The sequence below is a fragment of the Orcinus orca genome, chromosome 1 (assembly GCF_937001465.1).
Source record: "Orcinus orca chromosome 1, mOrcOrc1.1, whole genome shotgun sequence".
In the NCBI taxonomy this organism is placed as follows: Eukaryota; Metazoa; Chordata; class Mammalia; order Artiodactyla; family Delphinidae; genus Orcinus; species Orcinus orca.
In genome coordinates this window covers 102,320,421-102,343,506 of record NC_064559.1, presented here as the reverse complement: position 1 = coordinate 102,343,506, position 23,086 = coordinate 102,320,421, and the positions used below count along the sequence as shown (strand labels likewise).

The following is a 23,086-nucleotide window of genomic DNA, read 5'->3' as shown; positions in this document are numbered from 1 at the left end:
TTCGTATTCACTTATGGAATACAAGAGATTTATTTCCTGATAAAGGAATTTTAAGCGCAGGACAGCGGTCTAGGGAAGAGTTTGCGTAAGCTGAGATGGGATATCCTGATTCCATTAAACATCTGTTCCAACATTCTACAGTATCATAAAGCGAGATTTGCAACTCTATTCCTAAACCAGACCATGATCCCTCACCAACCATGATCCATCAAAACACTCTTCAGTGCCCATGGCGACAGCATAGAAAAGAGTAGTGTTCATATCCAGGATAGAAGGGAGGAACTTAGAAAACCTGTTAACATCTAAATCACTGAATAGGCAGAAATGAAGTCTTTGGTAGATGTGCTACGGCAATGGTTCCTGAACTTCGGTTATTTGCTAATAGCTCATTATATTTGTCATAATTCCACACCCCATGTGTCATATTACATTAATATGTTTGGCTTTAAATTCACTTCAAAATACCTTTGAAAATTTTTATTTTAATTGGCCATAGGTAGTCATGTACATGAAATGACAGATGAAATATTCAAATTATATATTACAACCTGTAGGTACGTATATACATACAGAAATATGTTACAGAAACTGGGACAAGGACAGAGAGAGAGAGATTAAAATGTCTGGAACACGCAAAATCTGCAGAGCTGAAACTGCTAGAAGTCCATCTGACAGAGGAATATTCTTTTACCTGAGGGAACGTCAGCCTTGTTCTATTCAGGCCGTCATTGGATTGTATGAGAACTTCCCACGTTATACAGGGCAACCGACTTAACTCAGGCTACTGATTTAAATAATACTCTCATCCAAAATCATCCTTACAGAAACACACAGAATAATGTTTGTCCAGTAAACGGGGGACCTGTGCCAGTGAATCTGACCCATAAATTAACCATCAAACCTTCCTTCCAGCACATTGACAAATTGTATGAAGAAAGTACAGCACGATATAGGTTTATTTGACACGTGCTCCACCGTGCCCTAAATGGAAAATGCAAAACATAGGTTTAAAATATAACAAAATTCGTATTAATGATTAAGAAGTTGTACATGAATGGCAATGAACTTCAGTGACTGCATTTTTAATCAAGTGATTTCAACTTTCTCATGAATTTACCCTAGATTTGATGGGAAACAATATGTGTTTAAATAATTCATAAGTATTAAATACATACAAAATTAGTTGCGTGAATGGCATTGCATAATACATTGGGTTTCCCAATAATTTTACAGCGACAGGAAGCCAGAAAACTTGAACAATCCTCTGAGATTTCTTCAAAAATTGAAGACATCCGAAGAGGTCAGTTGGAGAAATTGGATTGGAGCATGTGTTATGTCCCTTTGGGAGGTATGAGCAAAAAGCTTCATTTCTGTTGTAAGTCTTGGGTCTGAGCTGCCAGCTCATCTCAGTTATGGTAGGGGATGCTATGTGCCTAGTGGATTCCTTGTGGCAGGAAGTAAAACAGATTTATAAAGGTCACAGGCATCTGACTGCTGGATGTTCTTTATTTGAAGGAGCAAACAGTGAAAGGAGGACCGTAGTGGTCAACACTTTACTACATGTTTCCAAGTGTCAAGGTAGGGAATCATATGAGATGATCTGCAAATTTCCCTCAGACCATTTTCGAAGACGAAACGAGACTTTGTTTAGCAAGCCATGAATCAAACCGAAATGAATTGAAAGAAAGACTTGAGGTAAAGTGACATGTGTCACCAGGTAGCGAGGCCCATTTCAACCCAGTATGTACAACAAACTTGCCACCAGATCAAGTGCAACTAGGCAGGCAGTTTTAGAGTCAAGGATGGTGAAAGATACGAAAGGGTCATCCTCCCCAGTCAAGGAATGGAACATTTGACTCCAAGTTAGAGGACACTCCAAGTGCTCCCACTGCCTTAAACGACTGAAACTGAGAGCTAAGGCAGGGACTCTGTGAGTCATGAGAACATAATCCAGTGAGGAGATCCGGGATCAGGATATTTCCTGTTTTCAGAGTCCCTGCCAAGCCAGTTATGGATGGATTTGCATTTGGGTTGGGAAATGATTGGACCAGACCAAGTTTGGTAGTTCCGCTTCCCCCTGGGTGGGGCAGTAAGCGCCAATAAATAGGTCCTCTGCTGCACGACAGCTATCCTCCTGCCACTCGAGTTCTGATTGACTTTGGAGAACCTGGTGAGTCTTATTCTTCATTTCAACTTTGTTCATGGACACCCAAATGTTGAGTTTATGCTAGACTCAGCAAGCTTGATGGGTCCAAAATTATGATCATGGGTATAATGCTACTTAGTGGATGAGAACTTGGAATCTGGGCACAATGTTGTATTGTATTTACTAGATTACTGATACCTAGTTTGAATTCCTCTATTGAAAAAGAAATTAACAGGAAATAGTGACATGAAGGGATAAAGAGCAAAGTATTTACCTTCTTCTATGCCTTTCTCTTGGACCTCTGCTGTGATTTCAGAGGCATTTATCTTAGAAGGTGTGAGACCCTTACACTCATCCTGATTGCCCTCTGCTCTGGATATAAGTCATCCTGTCGGGACATCATGAGAGGAAATGTTGATACAAATTGCTTGTGAGCTTGCCCATGATTTTAGAACATGTGAGGGCCTTTTCTGAAGATGTCGTTTTCATTAAAAAGAAAAAAGGAAAGAAGGAAAGAAAGAAAGAAAGAAACCAAAAGAGAAAACATTGCATGTTTCTTCAAAACAAAGATATTTTCTTTAGAAAAGCTGTATGAGAAAAGGGAAGGTTTTCTCTGGGCTGATGTAACGATTTTCTGAAGAGCGAGAGAGAAGTCAGAAATTCATTAAAAAGTATTTAACAGATTAAAGCACATACTTAGAGATTGGTGAGATACTATCTGTTGTTATTCCACAAGATTTTGCTGTTTTCTCTATAGGAATTCCTTGTTGTGACCACGGTCATATACTTTCTTTCAGATATTAAGACTCCAGAAAGATGTCTTCTCAACATCAGCAGTGCAAGCAGCCCTGCCAGCCACCACCAGTGTGCACACAAAAATGCCATGACCCTTGCCCACCTTGCAAGTGTCCAGACCCTTGCCCACCTTGCAAGTGTCCAGACCCTTGCCCACCTTGCAAGTGTCCAGACCCTTGCCCACCTATAAAGTGCCCTGACCCATGCGTGCCTCAGCAGTGCAAGCAGAAATGCCCTCCTGGGGCACCTGTTCAACATTGCTAGCAGAAGTGGCCACCCAAGAGTATGTAAGAGCTTGAGCTTTTATCTGCATCTGGAAAGGATAAGGACAATGGACTCAACTAGTTCCAGAGCTCCACCATCCTCTTCTCTTCAAAGCCTATCATGGATACGGAAGAAGCTTCTCCACCTTTCAGCCTCAATATGCGAGTGGTGCTTCCTGACAGACAGAGGTTTCTTACCTGCGGGTGCTGTACTGCTTCCCTCTGGGAGGTGCCCAAGAAAGCATCGCAGAGCCTCTGAAGGAAGAGCAGCCGCTCTCCTCCTGGGCGCCCTCTGAGGATTCTCTCGCTGTCTTCTGTGTCGGTCGGTCACCTGGGCATGGGTTTCTACCAGCTGAGCAATTGTTACTTATCCTCCACGTCCTGAATAAAATACAGTTCTTTTGTGAGATGGGAAAATATTTTCTTTCTTTGCAAACCTGCTTTTAGCAATATCATATGATAATGTTGCTTGATTTCTATCCTTCTTTGATCCCGAGTTTCAGGCTTTCACAGTCAGTGTTATCTGAATTTTGAGTCGTATCAATGATTATTTCTATACAGTTAAAAATCCAGGTTATTTTCCTAATTATTGCTTGACTCATTTAAAGAACAAGTTTTGTAACTTCTTGGGATTTCAAATCCTTTAATAAACTCTGGGGAAAATCACATATACAGTGCCCACTTGCTTAGCCATAAAAATTACATGAACGTGTGTCATTTAGTTGGCACAATGCCGAGCATGTAACTGGCATTTGAGAGGTGGCAGATCATCATTGTCCCTGTCATCATCACCGTCACCACCACCAACACTGTCACCACCACCCCCAGGTGCTCCAAGCAGGGGAGTGGCTCTGACATACCTAGTAGAGCAAGCAAGGATATTCTTTAAACTTTATGATCCATTCATATTCTGTGTTGATTTTCTTTACCAGTTTAACTGAATTTTTAATCTGACCCCACAAAATAACCAGTTTGGGAAATTATTGGGATACTCTGTATAAAATTATAATAGTTCTGAAAACATGGGTAGTACAAAAGAAAGGGAATTTAAAGGGACCTTACCAGACAAAGTGCTACCTCTTCCCCATTTGTACAACGTGCCCTTCTTATTGCAAAACTCAACAACCGCAGGGTCTTACTATGTTTTTTCACCTCGGAAATTACATTCTTCATTATTTTGACCCCACATTTGAGATACACAGGGGATTCCAATGTTTATCTTGATTTACAAAATGACTGTTACTATGCCGCTTGTTTTCCAAGTGCTTAGCTTACTGGTCCAGTAAGCTGTGAAAAGGGATGTGTTCATTAAGCATATCCCTTCTTGTGGTTAGAAGTAAAGGAGTCAAAGATGCCAGAACTGCAGAAGCAAACAAAAGCCCATGTTACTGTTCAACGCTCACCAGACCGTGTCATGAGTGAAAAATCAACACTGCTATTTGGGAGTTGTCTCTACTGTAGCTACTGTTATTTGACCTGACATAGAAATTAGTTCTTTGAGGTGGGGTGCTCCTGTAACAAATCTTAAAAAAAAAGTGGCATTGGCTCATGTGTCTGGAGGTGGTTGGAAAGGAATCTGATATTGGAAGCCGTAAATGTGGTGCTACATGTTATTCAAAGGCAAAACGTTTGAAGTAATGGTTGTCCATGGTATCTTTAGAGGCAAAGCAATGGTTGCTCACTTGCTGATTTGCCCAGGGTATTTCAGGAGATGTATGTTCAGGAAAATCTTTCTGGTTGACAGGCCAGAAATGTAAAGAATGAAAAGAAAAATAATACAGTCCAGAAGTTCAAAACCTTGTTGAATTAGAAAACTCACCGCTTGTAAGTCCTAAAGAGTAAGAGATGCGATTAGAAGTGGTTTTCAACTAGAAGTTCAATTTCAGTGGACTGTTACAACAGGGAAAGTAGACAGAAGTTGTCTTCTTTCCACCTGTGTGCCAGGGAGCCTCATGGTTGCTGTATTATGTTAGGGGAAAAAGCAGTCATTTAATCAGGCCAGAAAATTCCTTCTACAAAAGGACCTAACTGAGATCTGTAGGACATAGAAATGATTGGGGGACTGAAATTATATCAGGTGCCTAATAAGTTTCTGAGGGAATTGAGAACTAAATTAACTATGGGCCAAAACGAAAAAGAATGATTTTTAAGATTACTAACGACATTCCCGCGCACCTTTCCCTAATTTCCAACTAGGAAATCAGATATGGTCAGTACAGGTGACTAAAAGGGAATATCCACTCTGAGGTGACTACAAGGACCCCAGAGAATGATGGATAAAGGAAGCTCTCTCAGAGAATAGTATCAGATCCTGAGAGAGCCAAGGAGGAGAAGGAACACAGAGATGCTCAAACATTGTTACTCCGTTGTATGATACTTATTCCTTCATGCTTTCCCTCTGGGATTATTGAGGAATAATTAACAAACGAAATTGTACATATTTACTGTGTATAATGTGATGACTTGACATATATGTACTTTATGCAGTCATTACCATCATCGGTCACTTAGAACATAAATCACTTCATCAGTAACAATGTAATGTGTGTATGTCTCCCTGTTTCTGTGTGTGTGTGTGTGTGTGTGTGTGTGTGATGAGAATGCTTATGGTCTAATTTCCCAGCAAGATTCAACTACACAAGTGAGTGCTATTACCTAGATCACCATGCTCTACTGTAGACTCTGAGAACTCATTCATTGTATGATTGCAGGCTTGTACCCGTGGCCAAACATCCGACCTTTCCCCGACCCCTCAGACCCTGCTGACCACCATTCTACTCTCTGTTGCTCTGACATCTGTTAGTTTGGAAACACATTCCAAAATGAACAATGGTACGAAGGAGAAATAAGAAATAAATAGAAAATAACCTGAGATGAACGAAAATGAAAAGAAAACATACAAGAACATTCGGGATAAATGTAATGCAGCACAAACAGAGCAACATATGCCTAGAGATATCTATATTACAAAAGATGATCTCAAATCAGTAGCCTGATAGACATGGATGCATGTGTGTGGGTTTATGAAAATTGAAAACTCGTAACACTAAATACAGAAAAGTATCAGCAGTGATTGTTTTTGGCCGTTTAATACACATGCTCATTTTTTAACAGCTTTATGTTTCCGCATTGTATATTAAATGGTATACCTTCATTTTAATAACAACGTATCATATTGTTAAAAATATATATAGGAGTCAGTGAAGATGTGGCTGAGCTGCAAGCAAAGTTTACGACCTGGTCTTCTGGCACATGCCTAGCTGATGACTTTCACACGATTCAAGTGTCTCCTCTTTCTCCTCCTCTACTCCTCATTTCCCTCTTCCTCCTGCTGTCCCATTATAAAACCCCATTCCTAAGAAGCTTCCTGATTATTCGGACAAGACAAGTTACTAGGCCAGTTCTTCCTTCTGACTGCAGGAAGAATTATGAAAGGACTATTACTAAATGCATGGGCGATATGTCAAAGTACCAAATTGGACGGTTAAGGGGTAGATATTGGCAGTGAAGATAATATGGCAGGTTGAGTGTTCTGGCACGTGAAGAAGAAGACAGAGAATAAACGGTGAACATTTTTTTCAAATTTCTCTCTTCAAAGACCTAAAACATTGTTGGACTGAGTGGAAAAAAGCAAATATATCAGATGTGCCCTAAGTTCACATTTCATCCAGCTGTCAGACCTGTAGTGCTTTGCTTATCTTTCCCCTCCCAGCGTCACTCTGAATCATTTATATGTGATGCTCTGAATCTGAAATGGTACCTTATATCTAGTTTTGGTTTCACACAATTGAAACTTCGTATTCACTTATGGAATACAAGAGATTTATTTCCTGATAAAGGAATTTTAAGCGCAGGACAGCGGTCTAGGGAAGAGTTCACGTAAGTTGAGATGGGATATCGTGATTCCATTAAACATCTGTTCCAACATTCTACAGTATCATAAAGCGAGATTTGCAACTTTATTCCTAAACCAGACAGGGCCCTCACCAACCATGATCCATCAAAACACTCTTCAGTGCCCATGGCGACAGCATAGAAAAGAGTAGTGTTCATATCCAGGATAGAAGGGAGGAACTTAGAAAACCTGTTAACATCTAAATCACTGAATAGGCAGAAATGAAGTCTTTGGTAGATGTGCTAAGGCAATGGTTCCTGAACTTCGGTTATTTGCTAATAGCTCATTATATTTGTCATAATTCCACACCCCATGTGTCATATTACATTAATATGTTTGGCTTTAAATTCACTTCAAAATACCTTTGAAAATTTTTATTTTAATTGGCCATAGGTAGTCATGTACATGAAACGACAGATGAAATATTCAAATTATATATTACAACCTGTAGGTTCGTATATACATACAGAAATATGTTACAGAAACTGGGACAAGGACAGAGAGAGAGAGATTAAAATGTCTGGAACACGCAAAATCTGCAGAGCTGAAACTGCTAGAAGTCCATCTGACAGAGGAATATTCTTTTAAATGAGGGAACGTCAGCCTTGTTCTATTCAGGCCGTCATTGGATTGTATGAGAACTTCCCACGTTATACAGGGCAACCGACTTAACTCAGGCTACTGATTTAAATAATACTCTCATCCAAAATCATCCTTACAGAAACACACAGAATAATGTTTGTCCAGTAAACGGGGGACCTGTGCCAGTGAATCTGACCCATAAATTAACCATCAAACCTTCCTTCCAGCACATTGACAAATTGTATGAAGAAAGTACAGCACGATATAGGTTTATTTGACACGTGCTCCACCGTGCCCTAAATGGAAAATGCAAAACATAGGTTTAAAATATAACAAAATTCGTATTAATGATTAAGAAGTTGTACATGAATGGCAATGAACTTCAGTGACTGCATTTTTAATCAAGTGATTTCAACTTTCTCATGAATTTACCCTAGATTTGATGGGAAACAATATGTGTTTAAATAATTCATAAGTATTAAATACATACAAAATTAGTTGCGTGAATGGCATTGCATAATACATTGGGTTTCCCAATAATTTTACAGCGACAGGAAGCCAGAAAATTTGAACAATCCTCTGAGATTTCTTCAAAAATTGAAGACATCCGAAGAGGTCAGTTGGAAAAATTGGATTGGAGCATGTGTTATGTCCCTTTGGGAGGTATGAGCAAAAAGCTTCATTTCTGTTGTAAGTCTTGGGTCTGAGCTGCCAGCTCATCTCAGTTATGGTAGGGGATGCTATGTGCCTAGTGGATTCCTTGTGGCAGGAAGTAAAACAGATTTATAAAGGTCACAGGCATCTGACTGCTGGATGTTCTTTATTTGAAGGAGCAAACAGTGAAAGGAGGACCGTAGTGGTCAACACTTTACTACACGTTTCCAAGTGTCAAGGTAGGGAATCATATGAGATGATCTGCAAATTTCCCTCAGACCATTTTCGAAGACGAAACGAGACTTTGTTTAGCAAGCCATGAATCAAACCGAAATGAATTGAAAGAAAGACTTGAGGTAAAGTGACATGTGTCACCAGGTAGCGAGGCCCATTTCAACCCAGTATGTACAACAAACTTGCCACCAGATCAAGTGCAACTAGGCAGGCAGTTTTAGAGTCAAGGATGGTGAAAGATACGAAAGGGTCATCCTCCCCAGTCAAGGAATGGAACTTTTGACTCCAAGTTAGAGGACACTCCAAGTGCTCCCACTGCCTTAAACGACTGAAACTGAGAGCTAAGGCAGGGACTCTGTGAGTCATGAGAACATAATCCAGTGAGGAGATCCGGGATCAGGATATTTCCTGTTTTCAGAGTCCCTGCCAAGCCAGTTATGGATGGATTTGCATTTGGGTTGGGAAATGATTGGACCAGACCAAGTTTGGTAGTTCCGCTTCCCCCTGGGTGGGGCAGTAAGCGCCAATAAATAGGTCCTCTGCTGCACGACAGCTATCCTCCTGCCACTCGAGTTCTGATTGACTTTGGAGAACCTGGTGAGTCTTATTCTTCATTTCAACTTTGTTCATGGACACCCAAATGTTGAGTTTATGCTAGACTCAGCAAGCTTGATGGGTCCAAAATTATGATCATGGGTATAATGCTACTTAGTGGATGAGAACTTGGAATCTGGGCACAATGTTGTATTGTATTTACTAGATTACTGATACCTAGTTTGAATTCCTCTATTGAAAAAGAAATTAACAGGAAATATTGACATGAAGGGATAAAGAGCAAAGTATTTACCTTCTTCTATGCCTTTCTCTTGGACCTCTGCTGTGATTTCAGAGGCATTTATCTTAGAAGGTGTGAGACCCTTACACTCATCCTGATTGCCCTCTGCTCTGGATATAAGTCATCCTGTCGGGACATCATGAGAGGAAATGTTGATACAAATTGCTTGTGAGCTTGCCCATGATTTTAGAACATGTGAGGGCCTTTTCTGAAGATGTCGTTTTCATTAAAAAGAAAAAAGGAAAGAAGGAAAGAAAGAAAGAAAGAAACCAAAAGAGAAAACATTGCATGTTTCTTCAAAACAAAGATATTTTCTTTAGAAAAGCTGTATGAGAAAAGGGAAGGTTTTCTCTGGGCTGATGTAACAATTTTCTGAAGAGTGAGAGAGAAGTCAGAAATTCATTAAAAAGTATTTAACAGATTAAAGCACATACTTAGAGATTGGTGAGATACTATCTGTTGTTATTCCACAAGATTTTGCTGTTTTCTCTATAGGAATTCCTTGTTGTGACCACGGTCATATACTTTCTTTCAGATATTAAGACTCCAGAAAGATGTCTTCTCAACATCAGCAGTGCAAGCAGCCCTGCCAGCCACCACCAGTGTGCACACCAAAATGCCATGACCCTTGCCCACCTTGCAAGTGTCCAGACCCTTGCCCACCTTGCAAGTGTCCAGACCCTTGCCCACCTTGCAAGTGTCCAGACCCTTGCCCACCTATAAAGTGCCCTGACCCATGCGTGCCTCAGCAGTGCAAGCAGAAATGCCCTCCTGGGGCACCTGTTCAACATTGCTAGCAGAAGTGGCCACCCAAGAGTATGTAAGAGCTTGAGCTTTTATCTGCATCTGGAAAGGATAAGGACAATGGACTCAACTAGTTCCAGAGCTCCACCATCCTCTTCTCTTCAAAGCCTATCATGGATATGGAAGAAGCTTCTCCACCTTTCAGCCTCAATATGCGAGTGGTGCTTCCTGACAGACAGAGGTTTCTTACCTGCGGGTGCTGTACTGCTTCCCTCTGGGAGGTGCCCAAGAAAGCATCGCAGAGCCTCTGAAGGAAGAGCAGCCGCTCTCCTCCTGGGCGCCCTCTGAGGATTCTCTCGCTGTCTTCTGTGTCGGTCGGTCACCTGGGCATGGGTTTCTACCAGCTGAGCAATTGTTACTTATCCTCCACGTCCTGAATAAAATACAGTTCTTTTGTGAGATGGGAAAATATTTTCTTTCTTTGCAAACCTGCTTTTAGCAATATCATATGATAATTTTGCTTGATTTCTATCCTTCTTTGATCCCGAGTTTCAGGCTTTCACAGTCAGTGTTATCTGAATTTTGAGTCGTATCAATGATTATTTCTATACAGTTAAAAATCCAGGTTATTTTCCTAATTATTGCTTGACTCATTTAAAGAACAAGTTTTGTAACTTCTTGGGATTTCAAATCCTTTAATAAACTCTGGGGAAAATCACATATACAGTGCCCACTTGCTTAGCCATAAAAATTACATGAACGTGTGTCATTTAGTTGGCACAATGCCGAGCATGTAACTGGCATTTGAGAGGTGGCAGATCATCATTGTCCCTGTCATCATCACCGTCACCACCACCAACACTGTCACCACCACCCCCAGGTGCTCCAAGCAGGGGAGTGGCTCTGACATACCTAGTAGAGCAAGCAAGGATATTCTTTAAACTTTATGATCCATTCATATTCTGTGTTGATTTTCTTTACCAGTTTAACTGAATTTTTAATCTGACCCCACAAAATAACCAGTTTGGGAAATTATTGGGATACTCTGTATAAAATTATAATAGTTCTGAAAACATGGGTAGTACAAAAGAAAGGGAATTTAAAGGGACCTTACCAGGCAAAGTGCTACCTCTTCCCCATTTGTACAACGTGCCCTTCTTATTGCAAAACTCAACAACCGCAGGGTCTTACTATGTTTTTTCACCTCGGAAATTACATTCTTCATTATTTTGACCCCACATTTGAGATACACAGGGGATTCCAATGTTTATCTTGATTTACAAAATGACTGTTACTATGCCGCTTGTTTTCCAAGTGCTTAGCTTACTGGTCCAGTAAGCTGTGAAAAGGGATGTGTTCATTAAGCATATCCCTTCTTGTGGTTAGAAGTAAAGGAGTCAAAGATGCCAGAACTGCAGAAGCAAACAAAAGCCCATGTTACTGTTCAACGCTCACCAGACCGTGTCATGAGTGAAAAATCAACACTGCTATTTGGGAGTTGTCTCTACTGTAGCTACTGTTATTTGACCTGACATAGAAATTAGTTCTTTGAGGTGGGATGCTCCTGTAACAAATCTTAAAAAAATTGTGGCATTGGCTCATGTGTCTGGAGGTGGTTGGAAAGGAATCTGATATTGGAAGCCGTAAATGTGGTGCTACATGTTATTCAATAGCAAAATGTTTGAAGTAATGGTTGTCCATGGTATCTTTAGAGGCAAAGCAATGGTTGCTCACTTGTTGATTTGCCCAGGGTATTTCAGGAGATGTATGTTCAGGAAAATCTTTCTGGTTGACAGGCCAGAAATGTAAAGAATGAAAAGAAAAATAATACAGTCCAGAAGTTCAAAACCTTGTTGAATTAGAAAACTCACCGCTTGTAAGTCCTAAAGAGTAAGAGATGCGATTAGAAGTGGTTTTCAACTAGAAGTTCAATTTCAGTGGACTGTTACAACAGGGAAAGTAGACAGAAGTTGTCTTCTTTCCACCTGTGTGCCAGGGAGCCTCATGGTTGCTGTATTATGTTAGGGGAAAAGGCAGTAATTTAATCAGGCCAGAAAATTCCTTCTACAAAAGGACCTAACTGAGATCTGTAGGACATAGAAATGATTGGGGGACTGAAATTATATCAGGTGCCTAATAAGTTTCTGAGGGAATTGAGAACTAAATTAACTATGGGCCAAAACGAAAAAGAATGATTTTTAAGATTACTAACGACATTCCCGCGCACCTTTCCCTAATTTCCAACTAGGAAATCAGATATGGTCAGTACAGGTGACTAAAAGGGAATATCCACTCTGAGGTGACTACAAGGACCCCAGAGAATGATGGATAAAGGAAGCTCTCTCAGAGAATAGTATCAGATCCTGAGAGAGCCAAGGAGGAGAAGGAACACAGAGATGCTCAAACATTGTTACTCCGTTGTATGATACTTATACCTTCATGCTTTCCCTCTGGGATTATTGAGGAATAATTAACAAACGAAATTGTACATATTTACTGTGTATAATGTGATGACTTGACATATGTGTACTTTATGCAGTCATTACCATCATCGGTCACTTAGAACATAAATCACTTCATCAGTAACAATGTAATGTGTGTATGTCTCCCTGTTTCTGTGTGTGTGTGTGTGTGTGTGTGTCTTTGTATGTGTGTGTGTGATGAGAATGCTTATGGTCTAATTTCCCAGCAAGATTCAACTACACAAGTGAGTGCTATTACCTAGATCACCATGCTCTACTGTAGACTCTGAGAACTCATTCATTGTATGATTGCAGGCTTGTACCGTTGGCCCAAAACCTCCACCTTTGCCCAACCCCTGAGACCCTGCTGACCACCATTCTACTCTCTGTTGCTGTGACATCTGTTAGTTTGGAAACACATTCCTAAATAAACAATGGTGCAAAGAAGAAATAATGAATAAATAGAAAATAACTTGAGATGAACGAAAATGCAAAGAAAACATACAAGAACTTTGGGGATAAATGTAAGGCAGCACAAAGAGAGCAACCTATGCCTGGAGATATCTATATTACAAAAGATGATCTCAAATCAGTAACCTGATAGACATGTATGCATGTGTGTGGGTATATGAAAATTGAAAACTCGTAACACTAAATACAGCAACGTATAAGCAGTGAATATTTTTGGCCGTTTAATGGACATGATCACTTTTTAACAGCTTTGTGTTTTCCCCATTATATATTCAACGATATACCTTTATTTATATAACAATGTATCATATTGTTAAAAAAATATATAGCAGTCAGTGAAGATGTGGCTGAGCTGCAAGGAAAGTTTACGACCGGGTCTTCTGGCACATGCCTTGCTGATGATTTTCACAGGTTTCAAGTGTCTCCTCCTCTACTCCTCATTCCCCTCTTCTTCCTGCTGTCCCGTTATAAAACCCCATTCCTAAGAAGCTTCCTGATTATTTGGCCAAGACAAGTTACTAGGCCAGTTCTTCCTTCTGACTGCAGGAAGAATTATGAAAGGACTATTACTAAATGCATGGGCGATATGTCAAAGTACCAAATTGGATGGTTAAGGGGTAGATATTGGCAGTGAAGATAATATGGCAGGTTGAGGGTTCTGGCACGTGAAGAAGAAGACAGAGAATAAACGGTGAACATTTTTTTCAAATTTCTCTCTTCAAAGACCTAAAACATTGCTGGACTGAGTGGAAAAAAGCAAATATATCAGATGTGCCCTAAGTTCACATTTCATCCACATGTCAGACCTGTAGTGCTTTGCTTATCTTTGCCCTCCCAGCGTCACTCTGAATCATTTATATGTGATGCTCTGAATCTGAAATGGTACCTTATATCTACTTTTGGTTTCACACAATTGAAACTTCGTATTCACTTCTGGAATACAAGAGATTTATTTTGTGATAAAGGAATTTTAAGCGCACGACAGCGGTCTAGGGAAGAGTTTGCGTAAGTTGAGATGGGATATCCTGATTCCATTAAACATCTGTTCCCACATTCTACAGTACCATAAAGCAAGATTTGCAACTCTATTCCTAAACCAGACGGGGCCTTCACCAACCATGTCCCATCAAAAGACTCTTCAGTGCCCATGGGGACAGCATAGAAAAGAGTAGTGTTCATATCCAGGACAGAAGGGAGGAACTTAGAAAACATGTTAACATCTAAATCACTGAAAAGGCAGAAATGAAATCTTTGGTGGACATGCTAAGGCAATGCTTCCGGAACTTCAGTTCTTGGCTAATAGCTCAGTATATTTGTCGTAATTCCACACCCCATGTGTCATATTACATTAATATGCTTGGCTTTAAGTTCACTTCAAAATACCTTTGAAAATTATTATTTCAATTGGCCATAGGTAATCATGTACATGAAATGACAGATGAAATATTCAAATTATGTATTACAAATGTGTGTACATATATACATAGAGAAATATGCTACTGAAAGAGGGACAAGGACAGAGAGAGAGAGATTAATATGTGTGGAACACGCAAAGTCTGAAGAGCTGAAACTCTGCTGGAAGTCCATTGGAGAGGGGAATATTCCTGTACCTGAGGGAGCGTCAGTCTTGTTCTATTCAGGCCATCAGTGGATTGGATGAGAACTTCCCACATTATAGAGGGCAACCGACTTAACTCAGGCTACTGATTTAACTAATACTCTCATCCAAAATCATCCTTAGAGAAACACAAAGAATAATGCTTGACCAGAAAACTGGGGACCCGTGCAAGTGAATATGACCCATAAATTAACCTTAAAACCTTCCTTCCAGCACATTGACAAATTGTATGAAGAATGTAGAGCAAGAAATAGGTTCATTTGACACATGCTCCACCATGACAAAAATGGAAAATGCAAAAAATTGGGTTAAAATATAACAAAATTCTTATTAATGATTAAGAAGTTGTACATGAATGGCAATGGACATCAGTGACTGCATTTTTAATCAAGTGATTTCAACTTTCTCTTGAATTTACCCTAGATTTGATGTGAAACAAAATGTGTTTAAATGATTCATATGTATCAAATACATAAAAATTAGTTGCGTGAATGGCTTTGCATATTAGATTGGGTTTCCCAATAATTTCAAAGCGACAGGAAGCCAGAAAATTTGAACAATCCTCTGAGATTTCTTCAAAAATTGAAGACATCCAATGAGGTAATTTGGGAGAAATTAGATTGCGGCATGGCTTATGTCCCTTTGGGAGATGTGAGCAAAAAGCTTCATTTGTATTTTAAGTCTTGGGGCTGAGCCGCCAGCTCATCTGAGTTATGGTAGGTGATGCTACGTGCCTAGTGAATTCCTTGTGGCACGAAGTAAAACAGATTTATAAAGGTCACAGGAATCTGACTGCTGCATGCTCTTTATTTGAACGAGCAAACGGTGAAAGGAGGACCATAGTGGTCAACACGTTACTACACGTTTCCAAGTGTCAAGATAGGGAATCATATGAGATGATATGCAAATGTCTCTCAGACCTTTTTCGAAGACGAAACGAGACTTTGTTTAGCAAGCCATGAATCAAGCCGAAAGGAATTGTAAAAAGGACTTGAGGTAAAGACACATGTGTCACCAGGTAGCGAGGCCCATTTCAAACCAGTACGTACAACAAAATTGCCACCAGATCAAGTGCAACTAGGCAGGCAGTTTTAGAGTCAAGGATGGTGAAAGATAGGGAAGGGTCATCGTCCGCAGTCAAGGAATGGAACTTTTGACTACAAGGTAGGGAGCACTCCAAGAGCTCCCACTGCCTTAAACGACTGAAACTCAGAGCTAAGGCAGGGACTCTGTGAGTCATGAGAACATAATCCAGTGAGGAGATCCTGGAAGAGGATATTCCCTGTTTTCAGCATCCCTGTCAAGCCAGTTATGGATGGATTTGCATTTGGGTTGGGAAATGGTTGGACCAGGCCAAGATTGGTAATTCCGCTTCCCCCTGGGTGGGGCAGTAAGTTCCAATAAAAAGGTCTTCTGCTGCACGACGGCTATCCTCCTGCTATTCGAGTTCCGATTGAATTTGGAGAACCTGGTGAGTCTGATTCCTCATTTCAACTTTGTTCTTGGACACCCGAAAGTTGAGTTTATGCTGCAGTCCGCAAGCTTGATGGGTCCAAAGTTATCATCATGAGTATAATTCTATTTGGTGGATGGGAACGTGGAATGTGGGCACAATGTTGTATTGTATTTACTAGATTTCTGCTACCTAGTTTGAATTCCTCTATTGAAAAAGAAATTAACAGGAAATAGTGACATGAAGGGATAAAGAGCAAAGTATTTACCTTTTTCTATGCCTTTCTCTTGGACCTCTACTGTGATTTCAGAGACATTTATCTTAGAAGGTGTGAGACCCTTACACTCATCCTGATTGCCCTTTGCTCTGTATATAAGTCATCCTGTTGGGACCTCATGAGAGAAAACGTTGACAGGAATTGCTTGTGAGCTTGCCCATGATTTTAGAACATGTGAGGGCCTTTTCTGCATATGTCGTTTTCATAAAAAAGTAAAAAAGTAAGAAAGAAAGAAAGGAAGGAAGAAACAAAGAAAGAAACAAAGAAAGAAACCAAAAGAGAAATCATTGAATGTTTCTTCAAAGCAAAGATATTTTCTTTAGAAAAGTTGTATGAGAAAAGAGAAGGTTTTCTCTGGGCTGATGTAACGATTTTCTGAAGAGCGAGAGAGAAGTCAGAAATTCACTAAAAGGTATTAAAGAGATTAAAGCACATACTTAGAGATTGGTGAGATACTATCTGTTGCTATTCCACAAGATTTTGCTGTTTTCCCTATAGGAATTCCTTGTTGTGAACACGGTCATATACTTTCTTTCAGATATTAAGACTGCAGAAAGATGTCTTCTCAACATCAGCAGTGCAAGCAGCCCTGCCAGCCACCACCAGTGTGCACACCAAAATGCCATGACCCTTGCCCACCTTGCAAGTGTCCAGACCCTTGCCCACCTTGCAAGTGTCCAGACCCTTGCTCACCTATAAAGTGCCCTGACCCATGCGTGCCTCAGCAGTGCAAGCAGAAATGCCCTCCTGGGGCACCTGTTCAACATTGCTAGCAGAAGTGGCCACCCAAGAGTATGTAAGAGCTTGAGCTTTTATCTGCATCTGGAAAGGATAAGGACAATCAGCTCAACTAGCTCCAGAGCTCCACTTTCCTCTTCTCTTCAAAGCCTATCATGGATACGGAAGAAGCTTCTCTACCCTTCAGCCTCAATATGCGAGTGGTGCTTCCTGACAGACAGAGGTTTCTTACCTGAGGGTGCTGTACTGCCCCCTCTGGGAGGTGCCCAAGAAAGCATCACACAGCCTCAGAAGGAAGACTAACAGCTCTCCTCCTGGGCACCCTCTGAGGATTCTCTCGCTGTCTTCTGTGTCGGTCGGTCACCTGGGCATGGGTTTCTACCAGCTGAGCAATTGTTACTTATCCTCCACTTCCTGAATAAAATACAGTTCTTTTGTGTGATGGGAAAATATTTTCTTTCTTTGCAAACCTGCTTTTAGCAATATCATATGATAATTTTGCTTGATTTCTATCCTTCTTTGATCCCGAGTTTCAGGCTTTCACAGTCAGTGTTATCTGAATTTTGAGTCGTATCAATGATTATTTCTATACAGTTAAAAACCCAGGTTATTTTCCTAATTCTTGCTTGATTGATTTGAGGAACAAGTTATTTAACTTCTTGGGATTTCAAATCCTTTAATAAACTCTGGTGGAAATCACATTGACAGTGCCAACTTGCTTAAGCATAAAAATTACATGAATGTGTGTCATTCATTTGGTACAATACCGAGCACATAATTGGCATTTGAGAGGTGGCCGATCATCATTGTCCCTGTCATCATCACCGGCACCACCACCAACACCGTCACCACCACCCCCAGGTGCTCCGAGCAGGGGAGTGGCTCTGACATACCTCGTAGAGCAAGCAAGGAGATTCTTAAACTCTATTACCCATTCATATTCTGTGTTGTTTTTCTTTTCCAATTTAACCGAATTTTTAATCTGACACCACAAAATAACCAGTTTGGGAAATTATTGGGATACGCTATAAACTTATAATAGTTCTGAAAACTTGGGTAGTACAAGAGAAAGGGAATTTAAAGGGACCTTACCAGACAAAGTGCTACCTGTTCTCCAAGTGTACAACGTGCTCTTCTTACTGCAAAACTCAACAACCACAGGGTCTTATTAAATTTTTTCACCTCGGAAATTACATACTTGATTGTTTTGACCCCACCTTTGAGATACACTGGGAATTACAATGTTTATCTTGATTTACAAAATGACTGTTGCTATGCAGCTTGTTTTCCAAGATGGTCCAGTAAGCTGTGAAAAGGGAGGTGTTCATTAAGCGTACCCCTTCTTGTGGTTAGAAGTAAAGGAGTCAAAGATGCCAGAACTGCAGAAGCAAACATATGCCCATGTTACTCTTCAACGCTCCTCAGACTATGACATGAGTGGAAAATCAACAGTGCTATTTGGGAGATGTCTCTACTGTAGCTACTGTTATTTGACCTGACATAGAAATTAGTTCTTTGAGGTGGATGCTCCTGTAACAAATCTTAAAATTGAGGCATTGGCTTATGGGTCTGGAGGTGGTTGGAAAGGAATCTGATACTGGAAGCCGTAAACGTGGTGCTCCATATTATTCAATAGCAAAATGTTTGCAGTAATGGCTGATCATGGTATCTTTAGAGGCAAAGCAATGGTTGCTCATTTGTTGATTTGCCCAGGGTATTTCAGGAGACGTATGTTCAGGAAAATCTTTCTGGTTGACAGGCCAGAAATGTAAAGAATGAAAAGAAAAATAATACAGTCCAGAAGTTCAAAACCTTGTTGAATTAGAAAACTCACCACTTGTAAGTCCTAAAGAGTAAGAGATGAGATTAGAAGTGGTTTTCAACTAGAAGTTCAATTTCAGTGGACTGTTACAACAGGGAAAAGAGACAGAAGTTGTCATCTTTCCACCTGTGTGCCAGGGAGCCTCATGGTTGCTGTATTATGTTAGGGGAAAAGGCAGTAATTTAATCAGGCCAGAAAATTCCTTCTACAAAAGGACCTAACTGAGATCTGTAGGACATAGAAATGATTGGGGGACTGAAATTATATCAGGTGCCTAATAAGTTTCTGAGGGAATTGAGAACTAAATTAACTATGGGCCAAAACGAAAAAGAATGATTTTTAAGATTACTAATGACATTCCTGCTCACCTTTCCCTAATTTCCAACTAGGAAATCAGATATGGTCAGTACAGGTGACTAAAAGGGTATATCCACTCTGAGGTGATTACCAGGACCCCAGAGAATACTGTATAAAGGAAGCTCTCTCAGAGAATAATATCAGATCCTGAGAGAGCCTAGGAGGAGAAGGAACACAGAGATGCTCAAACATTGTTACTCTGTTGTGTGATGCTTATTCCTTCTGCTTTCCCTCTGGGTTTATTGAGGAATAATTGACAAATGAAATTGTACATATTTACGGTGTATAATGTGATGACTTGACGTATGTGTACTTTATGCAGTGATTACCAACATCGGTCACTTAGCACATAGATCACTTCATCAGTAAAAATGAAATGTGTGTATGTCTCTCTGTTTTGTGTGTGTGCGTGTGTGTGTGTGTGATGAGAATGCTTATGGTCTAATTTCTCAGCAAGAGTCAAGTACACAACTGAGTGTTATTAGCTAGATCACCATGCTGTACTGTAGACTCTGAGAACTCATTCATTGTATGATTGCAGGCTTGTACCGTTGGCCCAAAACCTCCACCTTTGCCCAACCCCTGAGACCCTGCTGACCACCATTCTACTCTCTGTTGCTGTGACATCTGTTAGTTTGGAAACACATTCCTAAATAAACAATGGTGCAAAGAAGAAATAACGAATAAATAGAAAATAACTTGAGATGAACGAAAATGCAAAGAAAACATACAAGAACTTTGGGGATAAATGTAAGGCAGCACAAAGAGAGCAACCTATGCCTGGAGATATCTATATTACAAAAGATGATCTCAAATCAGTAACCTGATAGACATGTATGCATGTGTGTGGGTATATGAAAATTGAAAACTCGTAACACTAAATACAGCAACGTATAAGCAGTGAATATTTTTGGCCGTTTAATGGACATGATCACTTTTTAACAGCTTTGTGTTTTCCCCATTATATGTTCAACGATATACCTTTATTTATATAACAATGTATCATATTGTTAAAAAAATATATAGCAGTCAGTGAAGATGTGGCTGAGCTGCAAGGAAAGTTTACGACCGGGTCTTCTGGCACATGCCTTGCTGATGATTTTCACAGGTTTCAAGTGTCTCCTCCTCTACTCCTCATTCCCCTCTTCTTCCTGCTGTCCCGTTATAAAACCCCATTCCTAAGAAGCTTCCTGATTATTTGGCCAAGACAAGTTACTAGGCCAGTTCTTCCTTCTGACTGCAGGAAGAATTATGAAAGGACTATTACTAAATGCATGGGCGATATGTCAAAGTACCAAATTGGACGGTTAAGGGGTAGATATTGGCAGTGAAGATAATATGGCAGGTTGAGCGTTCTGGCACGTGAAGAAGAAGACAGAGAATAAACGGTGAACATTTTTTTTCAAATTTCTCTCTTCAAAGACCTAAAACATTGTTGGACTGAGTGGAAAAAAGCAAATATATCAGATGTGCCCTAAGTTCACATTTCATCCACATGTCAGACCTGTAGTGCTTTGCTTTTCTTTCCCCTCCCAGCGTCACTCTGAATCATTTATATGTGATGCTCTGAATCTGAAATGGTACCTTATATCTACTTTTGGTTTCACACAATTGAAACTTCGTATTCAATTATGGAATACAAGAGATTTATTTCCTGATAAAGGAATTTTAAGCGCAGGACAGCGGTCTAGGGAAGAGTTCGCGTAAGCTGAGATGGGATATCCTGATTCCATTAAACATCTGTTCCAACATTCTACAGTATCATAAAGCGAGATTTGCAACTCTATTCCTAAACCAGACCATGATCCCTCACCAACCATGATCCATCAAAACACTCTTCAGTGCCCATGGCGACAGCATAGAAAAGAGTAGTGTTCATATCCAGGATAGAAGGGAGGAACTTAGATAACCTGTTAACACCTAAATCACTGAAAAGTCAGAAATGAAGTCTTTGGTGGATGTGCTAAGGCAATGGTTCCTGAACTTCGGTTATTTGCTAATAGCTCATTATATTTGTCGTAATTCCACACCCCATGTGTCATATTACATTAATATGTTTGGCTTTAAATTCACTTCAAAATACCTTTGAAAATTTTTATTTTAATTGGCCATCGGTAATCATGTACATGAAATGACAGATGAAATATTCAAATTATATATTACAACCTGTAGGTACGTATATACATACAGAAATGTGTTACAGAAACTGGGACAGGGACAGAGAGAGAGAGATTAAAATGTCTGGAACACGCAAAATCTGCAGAGCTGAAACTCCTAGAAGTCCATCTGACAGAGGAATATTCTTTTACCTGAAGGAACGTCAGCCTTGTTCTATTCAGGCCATCATTGGATTGGATGAGAACTTCCCACGTTATAGAGGGCAACCGACTTAACTCAGGCTACTGATTTAAATAATACTCTCATCCAAAATCATCCTTACAGAAACACACAGAATAATGTTTGTCCAGTAAACGGGGGACCTGTGCCAGTGAATCTGACCCACAAATTAACCATCAAACCTTCCTTCCAGCACATTGACAAATTGTATGAAGAAAGTACAGCACGATATAGGTTTATTTGACACATGCTCCACCGTGACCTAAATGGAAAATGCAAAACATAGGTTTAAAATATAACAAAATTCTTATTAATGATTAAGAAGTTGTACATGAATGGCAATGAACTTCAGTGACTGCGTTTTTATTCAAGTGATTTCAACTTTCTCATGAATTTACCCTAGATTTGTTGGGAAACAATATGTGTTTAAATAATTCATAAGTATTAAATACATACAAAATTAGTTGCGTGAATGGCATTGCATAATACATTGGGTTTCCCAATAATTTTACAGCGACAGGAAGCCAGAAAACTTGAACAATCCTCTGAGATTTCTTCAAAAATTGAAGACATCCGAAGAGGTCAGTTGGAGAAATTGGATTGGAGCATGTGTTATGTCCCTTTGGGAGGTATGAGCAAAAAGCTTCATTTCTGTTGTAAGTCTTGGGTCTGAGCTGCCAGCTCATCTCAGTTATGGTAGGGGATGCTATGTGCCTAGTGGATTCCTTGTGGCAGGAAGTAAAACAGATTTATAAAGGTCACAGGCATCTGACTGCTGGATGTTCTTTATTTGAAGGAGCAAACAGTGAAAGGAGGACCGTAGTGGTCAACACTTTACTACACGTTTCCAAGTGTCAAGGTAGGGAATCATATGAGATGATCTGCAAATTTCCCTCAGACCATTTTCGAAGACGAAACGAGACTTTGTTTAGCAAGCCATGAATCAAACCGAAATGAATTGAAAGAAAGACTTGAGGTAAAGTGACATGTGTCACCAGGTAGCGAGGCCCATTTCAACCCAGTATGTACAACAAACTTGCCACCAGATCAAGTGCAACTAGGCCGGCAGTTTTGGAGTCAAGGATGGTGAAAGATACGAAAGGGTCATCCTCCCCAGTCAAGGAATGGAACTTTTGACTCCAAGTTAGAGGACACTCCAAGTGCTCCCACTGCCTTAAACGACTGAAACTGAGAGCTAAGGCAGGGACTCTGTGAGTCATGAGAACATAATCCAGTGAGGAGATCCGGGATCAGGATATTTCCTGTTTTCAGAGTCCCTGCCAAGCCAGTTATGGATGGATTTGCATTTGGGTTGGGAAATGATTGGACCAGACCAAGTTTGGTAGTTCCGCTTCCCCCTGGGTGGGGCAGTAAGCGCCAATAAATAGGTCCTCTGCTGCACG

General features: G+C 40.2%; 3 long non-coding RNA genes across 4 annotated transcripts in view; 2 read left to right on the top strand and 1 right to left on the bottom strand.

Annotated features, from left to right (window-relative positions):
- LOC125962142 (uncharacterized) overlaps positions 1–17,788 on the top strand; it is a 28,723-nt gene extending 10,935 nt beyond the window's left edge. The window contains exons 2-3 of one of the 2 annotated variants that reach the window (XR_007473619.1): positions 3,394–3,777; positions 17,774–17,788. This is a non-coding gene — a long non-coding RNA (uncharacterized LOC125962142). Of the gene's footprint in view, positions 1–3,393; positions 3,778–17,773 lie in introns of those variants that run through there. The other variant, XR_007473617.1, reaches the window with a different exon arrangement.
- On the top strand, positions 9,058–10,091 carry LOC125962157 (uncharacterized). The gene is made up of 2 exons (XR_007473643.1): positions 9,058–9,166; positions 9,940–10,091. It is a non-coding gene; the product is annotated as an uncharacterized LOC125962157 (long non-coding RNA).
- The window catches only part of LOC125962149 (uncharacterized), a 14,132-nt gene continuing 8,049 nt past the window's right edge, over positions 17,004–23,086 (bottom strand). The window contains exon 2 of the long non-coding RNA XR_007473634.1: positions 17,004–17,095. This is a non-coding gene — a long non-coding RNA (uncharacterized LOC125962149). The remainder of the gene's footprint in view (positions 17,096–23,086) is intronic.